Genomic DNA, 23,360 nt, shown 5'->3' with positions numbered 1-23,360 from the left:
TAGGGACCGATCCAGCTGAGGAATGAACCGCCGCCTGTCGAACACCGGGGGGCGCTGCTGTCACTTCCCCACGTGACCAAGCCACCACCCTCCTCCGCTACATCGCATCACGGTCGGCGGGCGGGCATACGCGCGCGCGCAAGCGAGCGTGGGGTTTCCCGAGTGGTGAGCAGGGGCGAGTGCAGCACCGCGCCCATCCGCCCGAACGAGAGCGCGCCCACTGTCTCCGTGTTAATGGCCGCCGGCCGCCGTGCCTTGTCTGCCTGAGGGAAAAGCGCCAGTTCAGACTCCTTTCGCCGCCGGACAACCGATACCCACCGCTTCCCGCCCCGTCCCTTCGCCGGAGCGAATCCGCCAGCGCAGTCTGCCCGAGGCCGAGCCGAGCCCCGCGGCCGGGAGCGGTCAATGAGAGCAGCAGCCCGCCGGGTGAGTGAGTGCGGGGGCTGGGGGGAGCGGCTGCCCTTTTAGACCGCTCAATGAGAGCGGGTCCGGCAGTTCCTGTGTGGGCTGGGTTGGGAGATGGTGTTGTATGCCCACCAGGCCTGGGCCGCTGGGAGGAGCCCCTCAGCCCCCGGGGCCCACACGACAAACATGGCGCTGCCACCGCCCCGCTCCTCTCTATCGGCGGCGGGCTGGGGCGCCGCCCGATCCCTGCCTCCGGCCCAGTCCCCGTTCCCGGGTAGAGGGAGGTGGGTGAGTCTGTCTTCTTTCCACCCCCCCCCCCAACTCAACCACAAAGATTTGCTTCATTGATGTGGCGCCGCCCACGGGCTCCTGACTTTTGCCAATTCTGTTTGGGGAAAATGAGAATAGGTTAGAATCGGTTTTAATATCACTTGTATAGGTGTTGAAATCTGTTGTTTTGTGGTAGCAGTATATTACAATACATGATGAAAACTATAAATTACAATGCGCATTATATATATAATAAATTAAGTAGTGCAAAAAGAATGTAATCTGCAAAGCGGCTTTTACCGGCACTTCAAAGGCACTGTCTGGTCATATAATTGTTCGGTTATGTCTCCATCTTAACGCAGGAGGGTCTCGGGGCTTGATCGACTCTTTCTATTGTTTGAAAAACTGATTTTTAAAAAATGTGAGTTCCAAGGTTGGGAAAGGATGAGTGTTTGTGCATTCAGTATTGTAAGACGTTTCATAAAATGCCGAGCTAACATCATGAATTGGGTAACGGAATAATCAGGTGGGTTCCTCTGCATTTAGACCAGTCGAGGTTTCATCTGCCTACTGAATGAATACCCTGACATATACAATGCCTATTAGGGAAGGTGTCTATTAGTAATTTGAATCCTGCTTTACCATAAGTCCAAAGAGTGAAGGAAACCTGCATTGCCTAATAATTATTTTTAAGCTCTACACTAGGAAGGGCTATAGATACCCAGGCACATTTTTAAGAAAGGAATCTAGCATTGAAACTCAGTTGAGTTGTGTAATTTCCATTCCTCACTTTCCCTTAGCAGTAACACTTTCTTGATGGTGAGTAGCTGGAGTGATCAACTTGTCATTTTTGTGTCCAGGGGTCGAGAGAGGCTATTCTCAGTGATTTACTTCCCTTCCACGCCCCCTCCCCCTCAGTACTAGTTGTATGCAGAATTTGAGCAAAAATGAGAATAGGTCAGAATTAGGTTTAATATCACTTGAAATTTATTGTTTTGTGGCAAAAGTACACATTGCAATGCACAATGAAAATACTATAAGTTGAGTTGAGGATTTCTGTTAGTCAGAGTTGATAGTGAATATTGCATCCTAGCTGTCTAGATATGCAAGCCTGGGCAGTATAATATGGAGAGCATGTCCCTGTAGCAGGCTCCCCCTCTGTATGCATCTGATGAACCCAAAGGGACAGCAGAGACTAATACAGTTTGGTATCAGCTGCATTGCAGGAGTTGTCAGTCAACATTGAACTCATTGTAGGACTTCCTTAGGGATTCCAGCTCTGGAATTTGCCCTTGGGGTTTACTCCTGAAGTCTTTCCCATGAGTGGGTATAACTGAAAGCATGGAGTTTTGAGATCAGAGTTTTCCTTCTAGATGAGCTGCAAACCACAGCTGAAGAGCCCCATCTGCTCCAAGCAACTGGTTTTAAAACACCAGTAACCCTCCTTTGCCCCTTCTGTCGGTAGAAACAGTTCTGCCTGGCTTAGTAGCGAAGGCCAGGAGCTGGACTTGGTTGTCAGGCTATTTGTGGTTCACGCCATTGGGAGCATTTAATCAATGGTGGGAGCTTGTCCCCATTACCACCCTGGCTATAATAGTCTTAAGAAATCACTGAATTACAGTAAGATAGATAGATATATATATATTAAATTAGTGCAAATAGAGAGGAAAATGTTGTTGTGTACATGGGTTCATTGTCCATTCAGGAATCTGATTTTGGAGAGGCTGTTCCTGAAACATTGAGTGTGTGTCTTCAGGCACCTGTACCATTACCTTGATGGTAGCAATGAGATGATGGCATGTCCTGATGAATGCCATATTTTTTTAAGCATTGCCTTTTGATAGGGATCCTCGATGCTTTTTGAGCATAGTGTTTGGGTGGAAAATGAGAATGGATGATGGTGCTAATGCAAGTATATTTGTATGTGTTTTTTTACCATCTCTGAGACTGGGGAGGTAAAATGTTAATGTTGAAGTATTTTAATATCAGAAAAGATGGCAATAAACTGTTTTTTGTACAAGCCATTATGTAAGAGTTAATGTTTCTCACCCTCCAAAAAAATTCTGCTGTTCTGAATAAATTATTGGGCACAACTTGTATAATTAATTGGAAACATTAAGTATAACTTGTGGGATTAATGAAGGCCTTGGAAAATTGCTGAATCCTGATGATTGGAATTTATAGTATGGGATTAAAATATTCTAAAGCAGTTTTGATATACCAGGATTTAGCACAAGTACTTTTATTGCTTAGTTGATTTCCCAAAAATGGAATGGAAACTATTCTTTTCTCCCATCTTCGCCAAGAATCTGCGTAGCATATTGATAGTTTTCTGGAAGCTTTCTTTGTACATGTTTAAATTATGTTTTGACTTTTTAAATTATGCATTGTTTCGTTGAGAGTCTACTGTTCTTTTTTAAATACTACTCGTAAGGTATGCTATTACTTATAAATAGGTTTGCAGAGAAAGGTGGTAGTTCAGTCCCTGTCCACTAAGCCTAAATAAAAAGCTGTGAATCCCACTTCCAAGCTCTTTATTGTACATTGCAGGTTGATCAGTTTCAAATGTGAAGAGGAAGTTGCCTTGCATTTTTTTTTCCAGGCCATGGTTTTCTGAAACCTAATACTTTTGGTGGAAACAAAAATTTCTTAACTCCTCTCTCATCCTGCTAATCACCATAGTTCTGTGCCGCTCTAGTTATTGATCTCTCTGCAGTGGGTCCTTTCTACTCACTCTAGTCTCCCCTATTTATTAATTTTTGCTATTTGTGAAGAATGTCCACTTAGCATTTGCGGTTTTCCAAATTGTTTTCCATTGCATTTGTTATAGATCTGAAATGCAAATCTAAACCCCAATAGGGTTTTTGCCTAGACATCAGAATCAGGTTTAATACCACGTATGTTGTAAAATTTATTTTGAGACAGCAGTACATTGCAATGCACGATAATAAAAGCACTGAAAATTACAATGAGAAATATATATTAAATAGTGCCAAAAAGAGGGGAAAAATTAGGTGTTCATGGGTTCATTGGCCTTTCATGAATGTGGAGGGGAAGAAGCTCTTCTGAAATGGCTTCAGGCTCTTGGACCTCCTTGTCGGTGGAAACAGTCAGAAGAGGGAAATGTCCTGGGTGATTTGGGGGGAGGGTCTTTATTGATGGATGCCACCTTTTGCTGATTTATTTTTCTCATTTTGTGAATGTTGGCATCCCTGAGCTACTAATTTCACTAAGCTTTTTATCCTCTATCCATTTCCCAAATAAAAATAATGATTGAACCATATGTGGTATTACACATTAGCCAGTGATAATCTTCACTCTAGCTTGTTCTATAATCAGTGCGGTCATTGATTTCAGTTCAATATTTCCTTATCAAAATAATTTTTTTATTAACAGATTAAGTAATGTGACAGAGTTGGGCATCATCATGAAATGACTTGATTCCCAGTAGTGTTCAGCTGCTCTCCATGCATTTTCTTGAGAGTATGTTAAAACCTTAGATGTGCAATTTTTTTAATTAATGCCTTGAATTCCCTCCCATCTCCCACACCTTCATTTTTTTGTATGTAATTTGTAGCTAGGATGTTAAATCTAAAATATTGAGGAGCATCATAATATGATCTAGAAGAGGAATGAACAATAGACTCCACTGATCTGTTTCACCATTCAGCTAGCTTGTGGCCAACTTATACTTCACTTTTACTTGCCCTTATTTGATCCATCTCCCTAGATAGTCACATCTAATAACATTCTTGTTTTATACAATTTCAATTAATTTGGTCACGACCGTTTTCTGAGTTCCAGGTTTCCATTATTGTGTGAAAAGGTGCTTCCTGTTTACTCCTGATTAGTCTAGTAGACTTGATTTTAACCACATAATCCTTGACTTTCTCATAAGTCCGTGTTTTTGTCCCTCCCTTTTTATGTAATACTTGTGAGGAAAAGTCCACACACTGAAGATTGAACCTCAATTTCTTTGATAATGACTTAGACTGCTTATCAATAGAACATAAATTTTTATTTTGTTATATTGGTCTGAAATGTTTAAACACCGGATATTGATTATTTAAAAAGTATTGATGGAAGTAAAACTGTTCTGTCATATTTCTTTTTAAAATGCAGGTTTCACGTGCTCTGGTCTGCCATCTATCTTCCACCCTTTTTGGGGTTAGGGTCATCTAAAACACAGCTGGCCATATCTTAATTTGCACTGAATCTTGTTACCCCAGTATTTCCTGATAGACATATATTGGCCATCCTTTCAACTTATTCTCATTTTCAAATCACTTCAGCTTATTGCTGATTATTGTAACATTCTTCAGCTTTCAGTGCTCTTCCTAGCCATTTGTCATCTTTGATTTTTAATTACAACATTTTCATCTGCTGTGATTTTGGGCGTTGAAGTCTTTCAAATTCTCTCCACTCTTTTTTTTTAGAGTCCTATGTTTTGAGGACTTAAAACATAGACTTTTGATCTAAGTTTAAAAAAAATACTAAGTTTTTGATAATCAGTATTAGTAACTGTTTATGCCTAGCTTCTTAAGCTCATCACCCCTATTGGGGCATAGGCTACCAATAGCAGTTCACCGGAGTTGTATGTCCTGGGCTAGCTTTTCAAGTTTTCCAAGGTGTGTCCATCTTGGTGTATCCTTCCTCTCTCAGGGGTGAGGTCTTTGGAGCTTCTGTTAGTGTTTCTCTAGCTCTGGGCTTTGATGGAAGGGGACTTTCATATGAAGAAAGACTGGATCGACTAGGCTTATACTCACTGGAATTTAGAAGATTGAGGGGGGATCTTATTGGAACGTATAAAATTCTAAAGGGATTGGACAGGCTAGATGCAGGAATATTGTTTCCGATGTTGGGGAAAGTCCAGAACGAGGAGTCAGGGTTTAAGGATAAAGTGGAAGCCTTTTAGGATCAAGATGAGGAAAAACTTCTTCACACAGAGAGTGGTGAATCTGTGGAATTCTCTGCCACAGGAAACAGTTGAGGCCAGTTCATTGGCTATATTTAAGAGGAAGTTAGATCTGGCCCTTGTTTGTGGCTAAAGGGATCAGGGGGTATGGAGAGAAAGCAGGTACAGGGTTCTGAGTTGGATGATCAGCCATGATCATACTGAATGGCGGTGCAGGCTTGAAGGGCCAAATAGCCTACTCCTGCACCTATTTTCTATGTTTTTATGCCCAACCCTCCTCCTCTCACAGCTGGGCTTGGGACCATCCATGGTACTTGCTTGTATAGCTTAATCAGGTTTTTTTTTGATAATTCAACAAAGTATTTACAGTTTTCTTTTTAACCGTATAAATATAAGCTGTGAGGAAGAGATTATGGTCAGGTGCACTAGCTGCTCTGGTTTCAAAGTGTAACTATCACTTTACCATCACAACCTATGGACTCGCTGTCAAGGACACTTCATCTCATCTTCTCATTATTTATTACTTACTGTTTGTGTTTTTTTTGTATTTGCACAATGTCTTTTGCACATTGGTTGTCCATCTTGTTGGGTAAAGCCTTTCATTGATTCTATTGTGTTTCTTGGATTTACTGTGAATGTCTGCAAGAAAATTAATCTCAGGGTTGTATGTAGTGACACATATGTACTTTGGTAATAACTTTACTTTGTGCTGATGACCTAGTATGGAAACGCTCTTCATTGCAATCAAAATGAAAATAGCCAGGAATGATTAAGGCCACTAGCTCCTGCGCTGAATGTAAATTGTAAATATGCATGATTCTTGGGAAAGGAGCAGGTTATTTAAAGAAAACACTTCTATCTTTTGTGTAATATGGATTAAAGTTAATGGCTTGTGAGAGCAAGTTTTAAGATTTTGTTCATGGTTAAGTTAAATGTCATTGTTAAAATATGATTGAAACAATATTAATGTTTTCGCCTTCCTTTAACAAGGAGAAAGAACATGCTGCTTACTTCCCACTGTGACAAAATAGATTCACCTTTTTTTGGCCATTTCAAGCCATATGAATTCTATTCAATCTGTGCACCACACTCATCTTTGCAATTTCCAGCTTCTGCAGAATTTTCTCGTGTTTGTTTCCGACTCGTTCTGTTTTTGCTAATGTGCCCTATATTTGTCTTCAGTAATCTTATGTATGTAGGAAGCAAGATGGCTTGAAATACTGCTGTATGTCTGTAATACAAAGCAGTTTGGTTTTGTTATCCTGACAGATTGTTCTTACCATTCTTCCACCATTGATGCTACCCTCACCTGCATCTCTCTTACCCGGTTATCTGTGTTCACCCCATCTTCCCTCTGCCTTAACAGTAATAGAGTTCTTGACTTTGCCTACCACCCCAAGAGTGTCTGCGACTTTTGCCATCTCTAAAGGGATCCTCCCACTATAAACATCTTTGCCTTCCCCACCGCACCCTTCTGCTTTCCACAAGGATTGCTCCCTCGATTCCTTTGTCCATTCGTTCCTTCCGTACTAATCTCCCTCCCCCATCGCTTATTCCTGCATGCGGTCAGTGGTACATCTACCCATTCACCTCCTCCCTCACCTCCAATCCCGACCCTAACAGTCCTTCCAGGTGCAATAACACTTCATCTGCGAATCTGCTGCGGGTCGTCTATTGTATCTGGTGCTCCCAATGCAGCTTCTATGTTGGTAGAGCTGAGGTAAATTGGGGAACTGCTTTATCGAGCACCTCCACTCCACCCACCAAAAGTGGAACTTCCCAGTGGCCCAACATTTTAATTCCCATTCCCGTTTCGACATGTCAATAGCCTCTTGTGCCATAATGAAGCCACCCTCAGGGTGGAGGAGGGGCAAATTGATTTCTAACCTGATGGCATGAATATCAATTTCTCCATCTGGTTTAAAAAATGTCCGTTTTCTTCCCCCTTCTATTCCACACTCTTGACGTTTTACCTCTTTTCACCTGCTTATCTTCCTTCATTTTCTCCTATGGTCCACTCTCCTATCAGGTTTCTTCCTCTCCAGCCCTTTACCTTTCCTAACAATCTGGCTTCACCTATCACCTTCCAGCTATCCTTCGTCCCATTCCCTCCTTTCCAGTCCTGAAGGAGGGTCTTGGTGCGAAATGTTGACTGTTTATCCAATTCCATAGATGCTGCTTGACCTGAGTTCCTCCAGCTTTTTGTGTAAGGTACTATAAGCCATATGTTCTCTAAATATTTGTGGAAAAACACACTTTATGGATTACGTAGAATATCTTTAAATCCTGATTAAATCAATTTGCTTGCATTGTATGATTTCAAGCTGATCCTGTTTTCCAAATCAGCATCACGTGCAATGCTCTGAATCTTCATAAACTACAACTCCTTTCAAAGTGTATTAGTTTTAAGAAGCTGATTATTATGGAACAATTTGTTATATGTACAGATGTCTTTGTTGTTCTATGGGCCTCTGTGCCAGGGGAGATGTTTTTCCGCCTGAATCCAGGAGGTGGTTATCTCACTTGTTAGTATAGTTTTTTCCGTCGGGACCATGTGAGCTGTTGTCAGCAACATCGCTTCTCTGCGCAGGCAGGAAATGGATGGCCATTCCAGCTGTCTGTGTGCCATTACTTGAAGCTTTTCAGTCCATTTATGTGTGGTACTAATGCATTAATGGGATTTTATTGTACATTGCAGCTTATAAACATGAGCTGCTGAAGACTGAACTAAATAGATATTGGACACCTTCTGGCTTGTTCAAGTTTTAAATATACTGGAATTAATACTTTAATTTAAGATGCAATGATTTCCTGTCTTTTCTGATTTATGCATTAAATCCCAGTTAGGCAACAGTATTAATGCCTATTTTTGTGTTCTTTACAAAGTTGAATTATTTGTCCTTGTCATGAGTTTGAATATGCTTTCACAATAACGTTAAAGTTGCTATAAAATGTTTTCAATAAAATGTCTAAAGGAAGAAGTAAATAGTTAACAACATTTAATGTGTATAGCAATAAACCTCAGTTATGATTTTTCTTTGCTGATGTCTTGTGTAGTTCTTTGGTCACAGTGCTAAAATTCACACTGTGGCATATTATTTGCATCTGTGGCATAAAAGATCAGGACACAAACCAACCATTTTAATAAACACAAGATTCTGTCGATGCTGCAAGTCTTGAGCAGCACTCAATGCTGGAGGAACTCAGTGGGTCAGGTAGCATTTATGGAGGGGAATAAACACTCAACATTTCAGACTGAGTTAATTTGCATTTCTGGAGGGTTATTCAGAGTATCTTTTTGAATCTTTTGCTTTCTATTAATTTCATAAATTCATAGACTATAATAAATGATACATGCTAACTTGATAATTTGACCTGAAGGTATAAAATAGACTGATGTGGTACCTAATTGTTCATTAGCTGCAGGAACTTTGACTTACTGACATTCTGGGGTTGTGCAAAATATTGCTACTGTTTAATTCCCCTGAGAACATTGAGTTGGTTATGTACTGGTGACTGGAGTCCCACACAGGCCAGACCAAGTGTGGTGTGATTTTTGTCTTGAAGTCTTCTGCCTTTTATTGTTTTCATAATTTTTAGACAGTTTTTGATGGTACGTGGCTGATGTGATATCTTTTCCTGAAGGTATGAAATTGATGTAATACCTAATTATTCATTAAGAGCAAAAATCTTGACCTTCTAGTTGCATTTTCCTGTGGCATATTTATCAATGAAATGTGAACAAAACAGTGAAAATTTTTATTGCTGATGTTTGGTTTTCCCTGAGAACTTTGAATTAGCTATGCACTGGTGACCTGAGTCCCACATTGGCCAGACAAAGTGTGGTAGGAGCATAATCTTGTCCTGAATAAGTGAATAAACCAGCAGCTTCCACAGTGATTATGTTAGCTGAATCAAATTTTTTTTTACTGCTAAGATACTTAAAACTGATCCCTATCACACTGCTGCCATAACCACTAGTATGTTAGTCCAGTACCAAAATCATGTACACCATTCTACATGGTTAAATCACAATACTGTTTGGAGCATTTTTGGCTATTGCCAATGGGGTCTATTCTCACTGATTTTAAATCAGATTGTATGCACAGGTTGTGAATTAGGTTTCAAAGTCTGAATGAGTGAATTATGACTTGTTCTCTGTTTTCTTATTGTCATGTACAGTTTGATTTGGATTATAATTGCACCCTTGTGTAGTTGTACAATTGAAGTTGAGGCCTGGATACCCAAGTGGGAGCCTGCATTTCTGGAATACCTTAAAATTCAAATAAATTTACTATCAAAGTACATATATGTCACCATATGGGGCACCACGAAAATGTGGTTAGCTCAGGGCGTCAGAATTCGGAGCTAAATGCCGGTGTCCTCTAAGCAAATTTGTACCTTCTTTCCCATTTGCACATGGGTCTCCTCTGAGTGCTCCCACAGTCCAAAGATGTACCAGTTAATAGGTTAATTGGTTGTTATAAATTGTACAGTGATTGGGCTAGGTTTGAATTGGTGGGTTGAGGATAGCATGGCTCAAGGGACTACTCTACACTGTATCGTAAAATAAAATGCAACCCTGAGATTCATTGTCTTGTGGATATTCACAGTAAATAAAAAAACAATAAATAAGTGATAAATATCGAGAACCTGACTCAATAATTTGTTACTTATATTGTTTGTGGTTAGTTGGTCATGGATGGAGAGAAATGATCTTGCTTAATCAGTCGTAATGAGAATATTGGGACTGAAATAATTACATTCATAGCCTTCTGTGTTTCAAGTTCATGTTCTGTTGAAGGTGGCAAACCAAGATATTGATCAGGAACTTTATTTTAGGCATTCTATTTTGACTTGCATTGAGGTAAACATTTTCATAAGCAAATGAGCAGATCTTAGCTGCAGTAAACACTAGTTCTGATAATGAGGCGCGGCCTTTATAACTGATCTGCCCTTTGATCTATTTTTCTATAGTTTGGAGAACAGGTTGACTATATTTAATGAGTATTTTAATGAGTTTGAAACAGTTATTTTAGGAGCTTTGAATGTGTTGAATACAGAACAATGCATCCATTTAATTTTGACATGGTTGCTGTGTTTATGTAAAAGTGTAGATATTTAATTTTTATAGAAATGATAAACCCTCTAGGGATTTCAGAAGTGTTGTATCACACTAACAATTAGCTGAATGCGGAAATGAAAAATGTTACTCTTTTCATTCAGAAAGATTGGTGCTCTGCATCATTTGAAGGAAGTACTTTAGTGCAGCTGTTTTGAACTCAGTGTGATTTTTTTTGTTGTATCTGTCTCCATGTCATGGGTGTGGCTTCCTTGAAGCTGCACATCAAAAGTTGTCTTCTGAAATGCAGTAGCTCAGAATGAAATGTATTTGCCTCTCCCTGCAGATATGGTATCTGATCAAATCTGATTTAGCATGTGTAAAACAAGCTGGAAGTATGAACTGTTTTACAAGGCTGTTTTTAGTTCCTGAACTGGTATTCCATCCATTTTCTGATATTTAGTTTTATTTTTTTACTATTGAAGCTCACTGTATATAAAAGTATTCATGTTTTAATTATAACTGAAGTTTTAAAAGAGCTTTATATTGATAATATAAACTGCTAAACCAGCTCAGCATATGTTGACATTGAGAGTGCCAAATGAACTAACTTTTTGAGTCATGGTTAAATCTAGATATAGAATCCCTATTTCTTGTGAAAGGAATATTAAGTTGAGTACTAGTAATAGTTTGGATTTTGCTCACTGCAGTCATCTTCAATATGATGAGTGCAAAGTGGAATCTACCAGCATCGTATTAAGTGTTTTCAATGTTACTTGAAGTTTTAAATGATCGCTTTTTGCTGTTCATTTTACTGTTCTTTGCCACAGCTGGGAATCTGGAAAGAGAATGGGAATTGTGTCACTTGCATTTATGCAGGAGTAAGGATAGGTATTTGAGTTTTAACCAAATATTTATCTAAAGTTCTCTGTAGGGCTAAGTTGGAGTACATTTCTGACATCTGTTCAAGAAAGGGATTAGAGATAACCCAGGAAATTATAGACCAGTGAGTCTGACTTCAGTGGTGGGTAAGTTGTTGGATAAGATCCTGAGAGGCAGGATTTATAAGCATTTGGAAAGATGTAATCTGATTAGGGATAGTCAGCATGGCTTTGTCAAGGGCAGGTTGTGCCTTACGAACCTGATTGAATTCTTTGAGGATGTAACAAAACACACAATGTAGAACAGTGGATGTTGTCTAATGGATTTCAGTAAAGCTCCTCAGATAAGGTTCCTCACGCGAGGCTCATTCATTGTGGATCTTCTGCTGGAGGATGGTGATCAGTGGTGTTCCACAGGGATCAGTTCTGAGACCCCTTCTCATTGTGATTTTTTATAAATGACCCGGTTGAGGAAGTAGAAGGGTTGGGTTAGTAAGTTTGCTGATGATACAAAAGTTGGGGGTGTTGTGGATAGTGTGGAGAGTTGTCAGTTTACAGCAGGACATTGATGCAGAAATGGGCTGAGAAGTGGCAGATGGAGTTCAACTCAGGTAAATGTGAAGTGGTTCGTTTGGGTAGGTCAAATTTGAAGACAAAATATAATATTAATGGTAAGACACTTGGCAATGTAAAGGATCAGTAAGGGCTTGGGGTCCTTGTCCATAGGACCCTCAAAGCTGCTACTCAGGTTGACAGCATTGTTAAGAAGGCGTGAGGTGTGTTGGCCTTCGTCAACCGTGGGATTGAGTTCAAGAGCTGTGAAGTAATGTTACAATTATACAAGACCTTAGTCACATTCCACTTGGAGCAGCATGTTCAGTTCTGGTCACCTCACTGAGGAAGAATGTGGATACTATAGAGATTTACAAGGATGTTGCCTGGATTGGAAGGCATACCTTATGAGAATAAGTTGAGTGTACAGGTAGTCCCCGAGTTATGAATGTCTGACTTACAGTCAACTCGTATTTGCGAACCAAGGAAGGAGAACGCCGTCTGCCATTTTAAGTCGGATCACGACGCTGTCCGCCATTTTAATTCGTTGCTGTTGACACTTTGAGTGTGTAACTTTGTATTTGGCTTAAATTTTTCTTAGCAAGATTCACCCTGACCCCGTTCCCCCCTCCCCCGTTCCAGTCAGCTGGTGGCGCAGTGAGATCAGCGCTAGGCTGGAGAACGGAGTTTCCCGAGTTTGATCCAATGATAGACCGCTCCCATGCTGGGTTAATCGCACAACTCAACCTCATAAAAAAAAAACACTGCCACCTCCAGTTTAAATTCCCACATGGAATATTGTGGAGGATCAAATACAGTAGCCAAACCCAGCACAGTCCCCACTTGTCCCATTTAACCTGTCTCATTGCAGTGGACTTTCAAACCTGGGGAGTTCGGTGAGGTGGTCCTTGGGACCCGCTGCCCATAATGTTTCTGTTCCATTGACAGGAAGCAATCACAATTGAAAATAAAGTGGAAATAATAAAGTGTTTGGAAAGAGGTGAAACGCAATTGGTCATTGGAAAAGCATTAGGCTACAGTTGGTCAACGATTGGAACAATTTTAAAGGATAAAGCAAGAGTAATGGAGCATGTGAAATGCCCTGCTCCAATGAAAGCTACAATTATTACTAAGCAACGCAGAGGTTTAATTATTGGAATACATATGTTTCTTAAGTTTTTTTTAATATGCTTAGAAAGGTAAAATATATACCACAGTATATACTAAGACAAATGTTTGACTAACTCTCGCTAAATAATACCAGATGTACTTGTTCCGACTTGCGTACAAATCTGACTTAAAGACGGACTCAGGAACGGAACTCGTATATAACCCGGGGACTGCTTGTACTTGGCCTTTTCTCTTGGAGCGACAGAGGATCGGAGGTGACCTGATAGAGGTGTATAAGATGGAGAGGCATTGATTGTGTGGATAGCCAGAGGCTTTTTCCCAGGGCTGAAATGGCTAACAAGCGGCATAATTTGGAGGTAGGTACGGGGGGATGACAGTGGTGGGTGCATGGAATGCACTGCTGGCAAGGGTGGTAGAGGCAGATACAATGGGTTTTAAGAGACTCTTAGATGGGTACATGGAGCTTAGAAAAATGGGGGCTATGCAGTAGGGAAATTCTAGGCAGTTTCTAGAGTAGGTTAGATGGTTGGCACAACATTGTGGGCCAAAGGGCCTGTAATGTGCTGTAGATTTCTGTGTTACTGTTTCATGCAGCAGGTGAATGATGAGAATTTCTTTTGCAACTTCAACCTCAAACTGTGGCAGTCATAGGGGTGAATGAAATCCATGAATGTTGTTGAGGCTGGAGACATTTGACCAGGATATATATCTAAGATAATTGGTGGAAGAATTGCAGAGGACTTGAGAAACATGCCTCTCACCCAAAGAGCAGTGGGGATTTGAATTCTCTGAGAGAATGAAGGTAGATAACCTCATCACATTTAAAAGATACCTGAATGGGCTCACTGTGGTGCAGCACATAACTGTGGACCAAATAAACTTAAGCTGAAGAGTACAGACACGGATTTACATTGGCAAAATGTATCTGTACCTGTACTTTAATTTTCTTGAAAATCAGCTTAAAACATTCGAGCTTTCTTTGCCAAGGTTTTATTACCAAAATACGAATAACATTCAAAATGCTGGAGGAATTCAACAGGCCAGGCAGGTTCCAGGAAAAGAGTACAGTCAATGTTTTGGGCTGAAACCCTATTTTTGTATCACTACCAAAACGTCAGCTTTAATGTGCCCAAAATCCAGCAACTGGTAAAGTAAAAAATGCCTGAATTTCAATTCTTTGGAATTTGTACATTTTATATCATCCTACCAGTGTTTCTTAGCATTAAGTCTGCAGCAGAAAGTCATGACTTAGACTATAGTATAGTTACCTTTAAGGTTTATTATTGCAGTGGCATTCAGCTTCTGAGGCGAAAAGGAACAGTTCAAGCTACACTTCTATAAGTAGTAGAGGTTTTATTTTTATTTCATTTTTTGTCTCTGTTCAAACTATCTTTCCCTTTTTATTTCACCTGCTTCTCTGTACTTGATTTGACTAATTTATCTGATTTCCTTTTCCATTTGTTTGCAGATGCTTAGATCGGCATTCACTGTGACTCGGTTGTCCTATTTTGCACTTCAATTGTCAGCTAAATAACAGATTAAAAACCATTGGTAGAGAAGAGTGAGGAAAACCGGTTTAGATGGAACCCAAAAAGTGTTGAGCAAAATCTAGGCCATGTCCTGAAAAATAAATTACATCTAAGCAAGTGGGTGAGGTCTTCTGTTTTATGGTTGCCTGTGAGAATTTTGCTGTCTAGCACATCTGAGGACGACATTGCACACAAAATGCTGGAGGAACTCGGCAATTCTGACAGTATCTAAGGAAGAAAATAGCCTTCGATGATTTAGACCGATGTGCCTGACCTGAGTTCCTCCAGCATTTTGTGTATGTTCCTCAGGATTTCCAGCAGTTGTAGAATCTTGCCTGAGTGGTGTTTCCGTTACATTGTAGGTATTGATTTTTATTGTCCCAATTAAATTCCCCTATAAATTTGACTGCTGCTATCGTGTGTGACAGTAAAACTAAAAATTGCAGTGTTAACACAAATTTCAAAATAAAATGTAGAAAGATATTTAATCATAGCAGTGAACTATAAATACTGCTGGAGGTATACAGGTTTCCCCCACTATCGGAAAGTACAGCGTTCCTATGAAACCTTTTGTAAGCTGAAGTGGCATAAAGTGAAGAAGCAATTACCATTAATTTATATGGGGAAAAATTTTTGAGTGTTCCCAGACCCAAAAAAAAACCTACCAAATCATACCAAATAGCACATAATACCTAAAATAACACTAACATATAGTAAAACCAGGAATGATATAAATACACAGCCTATATAAAGTAGAAATAATGTATGTACGGCCAAAAACCAATTTGTAGAAAAATAAAATCAGCACGTCACACGTGCGCACACAGCTGCCCACGCAAGGCTTCACGGTCATGGTAGTCTTTCTCTGGGTAAACACAAGTTTAAAGCGGGCGCCTTTTTTCATAAAAGCGAAAATCTGCTTTGGATTTCTTTTGGTTAGTGAAGACAGGTACTAACGTAGGTCTTCCGTAAAAGTGAAGTGGTGTAAAGCGAACTTTTGTAAAGCGGGGGACGCCTGTACCTGTATTAAAGAGATCTGTAACCTGTGATTCCACTTGTTCACAAACCGATATTTAATTTGGCTGTACCTTCAGACTGCAAATCCATTAGCATTTGGATATGACGATCTTTATTTGACTGGAATGCACCAGATAATCTTGTATTTAAAAAAAACATTGCTTTTTGAATGCTCGTTGAATGCTTCAAATTGGAAAGAGAATCCAGTTTTGAAATATCCCCAATCTACCATCTTCAGAAAGCTTGTCTTGATCATGGAAATTACAGGCATGTCATAGAGCATCTGCAAACCCAGCTGAGGTTAGCATTGTAACTATTCATCTGCACACTGGATATTAGGACAATAATAGCATTTTTAATGTACTTTACATGGGGTTTAAATCCTGAAATAGATGACTTATTACCATCTACGTGAAGTTTTCTAGGTCAGCATGGATGACTTGTTTAATTAATCCACAGTGGTGCTTGATTTCATGTTGAAGGCAGAAGATTCAGAAATAGAATGAGAAATGCATAGGGAACCCCACCCCTGCAGTGCTGTGATAAAATGGAGCAGTTTGTGTGAGAGGGTCAATGTAGTGTAAAAAGATTGGAATATTAACACAATTAAAGGACTAAAAGATTGTGACAAGCAAGGAATAAACTGGTGGTTGAAAGTATTTTGTAAGTGTGGAATCAACAGAGTATTTATGTTTCTAATGTTACAATCTTAGCCTTTCATTTCTGGTCTCTGACTTTAAAAGTGGTTATTTTAATGTGGGCTGTATGCTTGATCACTTAGCTTGGGAATTTGGATAATTTAGATTATTAATGGGAATATATATGTCTGATTTACAGATGATGTCTTTTTCTGTTGTTCTACCATTTGCAAAGTCCCTTTACAAATTGTTGTAGTCTCTTTGCTTTCATCTTTTATTCAGTTCATTATCAAAGTGCATGGTGAACAATGTTTTCACAATAGTGACACAGAAAAAAAAAAGTAAGTTAAGGCCACCCTTATTAAAGTGGAAAGAGTGCTGGTTATTGTTACGGAGCCCATCCACATCCAGATTTTCTATCTTAACATTAAGAAACACAAGTTTACAACAAAAGTTGTTTAACTTTTTCTGGGCTAAATTCCATGGTAGGAAATTTTATTCTACACTTAAATTGTTAGTGACTTGTGAGTTCTTTGGGGTGAATATCTTTTATCTGATTGGATATAATGGGGTGGGGTGCAGTGGTTCCACCTAAAAGTGAATTCAGCATGGTAGTCTCAATTTGTTTGTAAAAGGTCAGCCAATAAGAGCAGCTTCTGCTTCTCATACACAATTATGTCAATGTGAAGCTGAAGTTCCTGCTCATACAGCTGGATTGCTGTTGTGCTTTGTGGCAGAGAAAAAGGAAGTAGTTGTGCTGTAGCAATGTTAGAAAGCAGAAGTTAATTCATTTTCCAAATTTGATAGCAACAGGCTTTCCCTTCCTACAAAAGTGATAAATAATCAGATCCACAGTATTAAATCTGTAAGCAAAGAGCTCCAATTAGAAATGCCTTAATAGTACTGAAATCCTTTTCCTGGGCTATGAAAAAAATTGTAAGCTTGTGTTTACTGGATTCTTTACATATTAAATAGGCCCATTTTGAGTGTTTTAACTTTGGCTGTTAAATTGCCTTATTGAACTTTAAATAGTATACACTAGCCTGCCATAATTTGTGCAAACTGCTGGAGGTGGATCAAGCAGCATCTGTGGAGGATGGATCACAAAGAATTACCAATATTTCAGGACAAAACCCTCCACACCAACCCAAAATGTCAACAATTTCTCTGCTACCCTTCTCCCACCCCCCCACCAGCCCCAGACTCGACAGAGCTCCTTTAGCTGCTTCGGATTCCAGCTTATGGTTTCTTGTGTCTGCACTAACCTACTTTCAATACAGCAGGACCCCAAGCTCTCAGATGTTTCATTTATAGCTGTTAATATGTGAACCATAGTATGTTGTTTGACAATGTTGTATCATGGTAGAGGTTTTCCTTGGTTGCAGTGGGTGACCATGACTTCGTCAGTGCCTTGTCATGCTTTCTGCTCTCCACAAAGTGCTGCAGAACTGCCTTCATGGCTATTGGATCTCACTGTTGCTTTCATCTGCCCACTCGTACCACTGGACCTCGATTTCCAAGGTCGGGAAAGTAGTGCAGCAGCTTTTCCTGCGCAAGCTCTCCTGTACAAGTCTCCCGTCACTGTTGGATATGAAATCAACCGCCATCATGGTTGAACCATTTCCACATGTAAGAACCAGCTTATTGAAAGGCACTATATTATGCTGAACTAACAGTAATAGAAGCACTTTAAGGATAAAGTGCCAACTTTGTTTCCTGATAAAAGGGACATTTTTTGGGCTGGAAAGATGAAACTTGGGAAGTGTGAAAAGGATTAGGTCTTAGCCCTAAGTTTACTCATTTTAATGATCAGAATTAGGGTTATTATTGTTGGTGTATATCATGGAATTGTATAAATTATTGCAAATCAGAGAAGCAGAATTCATGGGTTCATTGTCCATTCAGAAATCTGATGGTGGAGAGGAAAAAGCTGTTCCTTGTGTGAATGTGTGTCTTCAGGTTCCTGTACTACCACCTTAATTGTAGTAATGAGAAAAGGTATGTCCTGTATGATGGGGGTTGTTAATGATGGATACTGCCTTTCTGAGGTATCACCTTTTGAAAATGTCCTTAAGTGGGGAGGCTAGTGCTCATGATGGTGCTGGCTGAGTTTACAACTATCTGCAGCTTTTTTCAGATCCTGTACAGTGGCTCTCCATTCCAGACAGTTATGCAACCAGTTAGAACACTCAGAAATTCACGAGTTTTGTTGCTGACATACCAAATCCCCTCAAACTGGAGGAGAGTGCAGGGTAAACCGGCTTTCTGATGATGGTAAAATGGTTGGAGGAAGTGATGTCAAGGATATTTGGACTAAACAGGAAATAGCTTGAGGTAAGACAAATGGAGTTTAATGTGGGAAAATCAGGTCTCTAAATGGAGAGAAATTGCAAACAAGGAGAAATCGGGATGTTCTTGTACAAATCAGAGTTGGAAGGCAGTTGCAGCAAGTAGTTGGAAAGCAAATGATATTGTAGTCTTAGAGTCAAACTGCATGGAAATCAAGTTATTTGGTGGGCCACAGCATCCACATCACCTAATGAGGACTGATAGTATGAATTACTTCTTTTAGCATTTGATCCATATCCTATGCCCAGGCCATTGAGATGCTCATCTAAACACATGAAATGTTCAACAACTTTGCTTCCACCACTCCTTCGGGCAGTGTATTCCAGCTGATCGTCACTCTTTAGGTGAAGAACTTCTTTAGATCCCCTTTTGAATCTTTCTCCTCACCTTAAATCTGTGGCATTTTGTTTTATGCCCTTCAATTCCAGTCTCTCTCTGTTCCAGAATAAATACTTAGTCTCTCCTCTTAACTGAAATGCTCCAATCCAGGCATTATCATAGAGAAACTCTTCAGAACATTTTCTGGGCTATCACATTTCCTATAGTGTTGTGGCCAGAACTGCATGCATAATTCAGCTGTTCTTCGTCCTAAAGACCCGCTCAAGTGTTTTAGGACTAGCTTCTTTCCCCCTCTACCGTCCAATTTCTGAACGGTCCATGAATATTACTTTATTTATTCTTTGTGACTTCTTGCACTGTACTGCCAGAAAACAACAAATTTCATGATGTACAATATGATAGTGATAATATACTGATTCTGAGGTCTGACCAATGAGCTGTCTGCTGTTGTATTCAATGCCCTGCCCTAATGTAGCTTCCTACAGTAGTGCTGGAAAGCTTGTGAACCCTTTAGAATTTTCTGTATTTCTGCATAAATATGACCGAAAATGTGATCAGATCTTCACGCGTCCTAAAACAAGATAGAGAACCCCAATTAAATAAACAGCACAAAAAACATACTGTATTGAGAAAAATGATCCAATATTACACATTTGTTGGAAGAAGTATTTGTGAGCCTTGGCTTTCAGTAACTGGTGTGAGCCCCCCCCCCCGTACAGCAATCAATCAAATGTTTCCGGTAACTTGATCAGTTCTGCACTTTGCCCTGGAGGAATTTTAGGCCATTCTTCCTTACAAGACTGCTTCAACTCTGGGATGTCGGTGGGCTTCCTTGCATGAACTGCTTGCTTCAGGTCCTTTCACGGCATTTCTGTAGGATTATGGCCAGGTCTTGAGACTGAAATTTCCTATGCTTTAAGCATTCTTTGATAGAATGATTTGTGTGTTTAGGGTCATTATCTTACCATATGCCCCTCTTTCTCTTGAGCTTCAGTTCACAGATGGATACCCTGACATTTTCCTGTAGAATTTGCTGGTACATTTCAGAATTCATAGTTTCATGAATGGCAAGCCATCCTGGTCCTAAAACCTCAGAAATCTCCTCTGATTGAGACATAGCACACTTCCAAAAACCTAAAAGGTGAAGTTCGGACTTAGAACATAGAATAATACAGCACATTACAGGCCCTCCGGCCCGCAACGTTATGCCGACCCTCAAACCCTGCCTCCCATATAACCCCCCCACCTTAATTCCTCCATATATCTGTCTAGTAGTCTCTTAAACTTCAGTAGTGTATCTGTCTCCACCACTGACTCAAGCAGTGCATTCCACACACCAACCACTCTCTGAGTGAAAAACCTTCCTCAAATATCTCCCTTGAACTTCCCTCCCCTTACCTTAAAGCCATGTTCTCTTGTACTGAGCAGTGGTGCCCTGAGGAAGAGGCACTGGCTGTCCACTGTCTATTCCTCTTTGATAGTTAAGATCTAGATTTATGTTCTTTAAATCGGGCAGGGCCTCCCACTCTCACCTGATTGTTATCCCATTGATTGAAGCGCCTGACTCTGATTTCCCCTTTAAGTGAACTGACAGTCATAGAAACAACACACACAAAAAGCTGGTGAAACACAGCAGGCCAGGGAGCCTCTATAGGAAGAAACACTGTCAACGTTTTGGGCTGAGGCCCTTCTTCAGGACTCACTGACATGCAAACTGCTGAACTGCTTCGTCAGGACTCATTGATGAAGGGTCTTGGCCCAAAACGTCAACAGTGCTTCTTCCTATAGATGCTGCCTGGCCTGTTGTGTTCCACCAGCTTTTTGTGTGTATTGTTTGAATTTCCAGCGTCTGCAGATTTCCTCGTGTTTGACAGTCATAGAAGTTTGCTTACTTTTTTGAGGAAATACGTATAATATTGGATCATTTTACTCAATAAATGAACAAGTATAATGTTTTTGTATTAATTATTTAATTGGGTTCTTGATCTAGTTTTAGGACGCGGGAAAATCTGATCACGTTTTAGGTCATGTTTATGCAAAACTAGAGAACATTCTAAAAACTTTGCAAACTTTCTAACATCATTCTATATGCCTGTCTGTGCAGATAGCTTCAAGAATCTTTGGGTTTATACATTAAGGTCTCTGTTTCTCAATACTCAAGGGCCCCGCCATTTGTGGATTTTGCCATTGGCTTATTTGATTCTCCCAAATGCATTAATTAACCTTAGTTGCAGGCTGGGGGAAGGGTTGGGCTTAGAAATTGGGGAGCACTGTTATAGTTGTATAGGTTGTTGAGATCAGTACTAAGAGTGCTGTGCACTGTTTTAGCCTTTATTTATGAAAAGATCCACTAGCATATGAGGCCTTCCAAAAGATTAATTTCTGGAATGGGAGGGTGACTATGTGGTCAGTGACTCTACATTTGTAGTTTAGAAGAATGAAATTTCAGATCCAGAGAGGTCATGACAGGTAAGGTGTTGAGATGTTTCCCTTGGCAGGAGAATAAAGAGTGAGGGTAACTAGTTTCTAAATGAGGGAGTGAGCATTTGAAAGTGAGCTCTGTAGGAATTTCTTGCAGGTGGTAACAAATATCTAGTGTTTTCTACTCTAGAAGTTGATTATTTTAGGTAACTTCAGAGATTTTTTTGTAAGATTGGGAAACAGCACAGAAGAGTCATAGCCTGGGGGAGATCAGCCATAATATTGAGTAATGGTCAGCATCATGGCCAATTTTCTTTTCTTCCCCCTTCTAATTAACATATTAAAATCTAATTTAAAGGGTTTAGGAGGGATTAAATCTGCATACTTTTTATTGAAAATGTTCTTGAAAGATAGAAGTTATGTTTTCTAGGTTCCTTTTTCACACCTTGTGCATCAGTTAGTTGTTTTTTGCTGTTTCCTTAGCATTTATCTGGTTTTTAAAGGCTGAGTTGCTAGCTCGACTCTCAACACAGCCCAGATGGAAAGTGTGCAAGGAGCTGGCTGGATTTGAACCTGAGACAAGTCATCTCAAAGTGTGGTGCTGATGCCACTACACCAGCCTGCTAATGTTTTCTAGGTGAAGAGGTCATACTGCTCAATATGCATGGGGCATTTGAGTATCAAATAAATTTGCATGGCTATTTGAATACTTTCAGAGTTTCTATATGGAATTGTGAAAATATTTGATAAAGAATTGGTTGAAGTTTTCAACTTAAAATATTAAACAAGAGCATTAATTGACCCACACTATTTCATTAGTGGTGAAATGAATGGTCCAGTTATTTCTATTGTGTACATTTGGTGCCTCCAATCAGCCCATGTCCCAACATAAAGGGCCTATCTTGCTGGCCTAAAATATGTCCCATTCCTGCAAATTTAGATTCCAGTGGCACACTGAGGCAACATTGCTTGTTGCACAATAGCTGTAAAAGCTCTAAGAAATTTTGTCTTTGAACATCTTAACCACTTTTTTTAGATGATAAAAAAAAGCTTTCCAAGTAAAAACAAAATAATTAAAAATCTTTTCCTGTGCTTTATTTTATACAATACTATAATGTTCATTTAAAACAATAGTCAGGAATCCTGTGGCAGTTCTAACTTGGCACAGAATCCAGCATCAAATGTCTCTTGGATGAAGTCTGCAGTATAAGAGCATAATATATAGGAGCAGAGTTGGGCCTTTTGGTCCATTGTGTCTGTTCTGCTATTTCATGGTTGATCCATTTCCTTCTCAATCCCATTCTCCTACCTTTGTAATCTTTCATGTCCTGACTAATCAAGAACCTTTCAACCTCTGCCTTAAGTATACCCAATGACTTGGCCTCCACATCCAACTGTGGCAACAAATTCCACAGATTCACCACCCACCCTTCTTGAAGAGTGGAGTGACATTTGCAATTTTCCAGTATTCTGGAACCATGCCAGAATCTATTGATTCATGAAAGATCATTGCTAATGTCTCCGTAGTCTCTTCAGCTATCTTTTTCAGAACCCTAGGGTGTGGTCCATCAGGTCCAGGTGACTTATCTACCTTCAGGCCTTTCAGTTTCCAAAGCAATTTCTCCCTATTAATAGCAACTGCACTCACTTCTACCCCTTGTCACTTTCAAAACTTCCACCATACTGCTAGTGTCTTCTACAGTGAAGACATACAAAATACTTATTCACTTTTTTTGTCATTTTCTTGTATCTTGGGAAGATTGAATTCAACAGACACTATGCCCAGTAAGTCCCTGACTTCTACATTTAACCGCATGCACAGAAATCTTGCAATTCCATTTCCTAATAAAA

At 39.8% G+C, this 23,360-nt stretch overlaps 1 protein-coding gene across 2 annotated transcripts in view; it reads left to right on the top strand.

Annotated features, from left to right (window-relative positions):
- The first annotated feature begins 144 nt into the window (after nt 1–144).
- The window catches only part of LOC132382298 (guanine nucleotide-binding protein G(I)/G(S)/G(T) subunit beta-1), a 105,545-nt gene continuing 82,329 nt past the window's right edge, over nt 145–23,360 (top strand). Inside the window, exon 1 of one of the 2 annotated variants that reach the window (XM_059952427.1) lies at nt 145–426. The gene's annotated coding sequence lies outside the window, so the exon portion shown is untranslated. The remainder of the gene's footprint in view (nt 427–23,360) is intronic. The other variant, XM_059952428.1, reaches the window with a different exon arrangement.

Source organism: Hypanus sabinus, chromosome 27 (genome assembly GCF_030144855.1).
Source record: "Hypanus sabinus isolate sHypSab1 chromosome 27, sHypSab1.hap1, whole genome shotgun sequence".
Taxonomy (NCBI): Eukaryota; Metazoa; Chordata; class Chondrichthyes; order Myliobatiformes; family Dasyatidae; genus Hypanus; species Hypanus sabinus.
The sequence above is the reverse complement of the archived record's forward strand: the minus strand, read 5'-3'. Positions and strand labels throughout refer to the sequence as shown.